Below are 1,748 nucleotides of genomic sequence, written 5' to 3'. Positions count from 1 at the left end.
TGCTAAATGGATTTTTCATAACTGCTTTTGGAAATAAAATATCTGAAAGTGCTTATTTTTTCAAATGACACCTGAGAAAGCTGATGCCTTTCCAATGATGCTTTTCATATTTTTATATTTACACATACTTTTGGTTGACTCTTTATAGACATATGGAAATTCAGAAGAACCTTGAGATGTTAAGTACTCTTATATATTAAGTATGTTATATTATATACATAATTATAGTATAATATATTAAGCATTCTTTATATATTAAGTGAGCGAGAGAGAGAACAAGAATGATTTGGATGATTCTAAAATGGCAAATGTTTGACCATTGGCATAATGGTGCTTTCAAGAAAAATAAGGAAGTTATAGAAGAGAATAATGGAAATATGGTTATTTCTTGTTCGACATTTGTACTGGATAGCCAATTGGAGAAGAGGAGCTGGAACTCTTTGGAGAGAGATCAACATTGGATACAGATCTAGGTGTCATCTGTATAGAGGCAATAATAGATTCCTATCTTAAAGTTTTCTGGCTTATTTCAAAGGAAAGATCTACCTAACTGTCTGACATCTTAGCTGCTGTGAAAAATGTAGATCTGCAATCAAGTAACAAACAAAATGATTGGGAGCCACATATATACACACACATATATGCACGTATGTGTTTGTGCATAAATATTTACCTCTGGTCCTATATCTTATGCGTAGTGTGTAGTTTCCAGCTTTAAAGACAAAAGAAAAGCCGAGACAGGTCAAAGAGCACCCTATGAAACTGACTTGGGGCTGCACATACATACAGACAGAATATATGATAATCAGTGATAATTTAATAAATTTTATTAAATTCTGAGGAGATATAAGAATTAATCTTTGCAGAGATTAAGGACTTCAACTTGAATTTTAATTATAAATAACTTCATATTGGTAGAAAATGGATTGTATTGTAATCAAGGGAAACAGTATATATAAAGATATGGAGACAATATTCCACTAGTAATTTTTAAAACAATAATGAATAAGGAGGCATGACTGAAGCAAGGGGTTCAGGTAGGGCAGTAGAGGGAGTTGGAAAAGGTAGGTTAAGGCCAGAGTATAGAGATCTTTCAATGGTAGTCAAAGAAGTTTAGACATAATGTGCTAGTTAGGGGTTCTTAATTTGGTGGAACTTAATGTTTAAATTCATTTGCCACCTAGGCTTTTTTAGGCAATTGGTAGCCATGGAATATTTAGACATCACATACGTATTTAGGAAGAGCCATCTAGTGTTAGTAGAATTAACTGGAATGTGGTGAATCTAAAGAAAACCAGTTTGGAATGAGGTAAAAGAGATCTTAAACTAAAGTGATAGCAGTGGAAGGAAGGAATGGATGAGTAGATGTAAGAAAACTGAAAAGTCACCATGGCTTGGTGATTGTGAGCTCCTTATGCTTTAGTTTCTGACATTCAGAGAACAACACACATATGTTTAAAAATGCCTGAAGTTAGGGGGTTATATAATAGGGAGAATCATAACAGCATTGATAGATATCTATTTTGATAGATATCTATATAAATATATTGGATTTGAGGTCATGGCAGGACATTTAAATGTAAATGTTCAGCAAGCAGAGATATGAAATTTGTGTGGCCAGAGTTGGAGATACAGGTTTGGGAATCATTGGTGCAGAGAATGAAGAGTCATCCATGGAATCGAATGGTTCTCCATGTAAGAGTGTAGAGAGAAGAGAAGGATGAGGACTAAATTTTTTGTGTCTATTT

This window comes from Antechinus flavipes, chromosome 3 (assembly GCF_016432865.1).
Source record: "Antechinus flavipes isolate AdamAnt ecotype Samford, QLD, Australia chromosome 3, AdamAnt_v2, whole genome shotgun sequence".
NCBI classification, from domain to species: Eukaryota; Metazoa; Chordata; class Mammalia; order Dasyuromorphia; family Dasyuridae; genus Antechinus; species Antechinus flavipes.
This window is presented reverse-complemented; position numbering follows the sequence as displayed.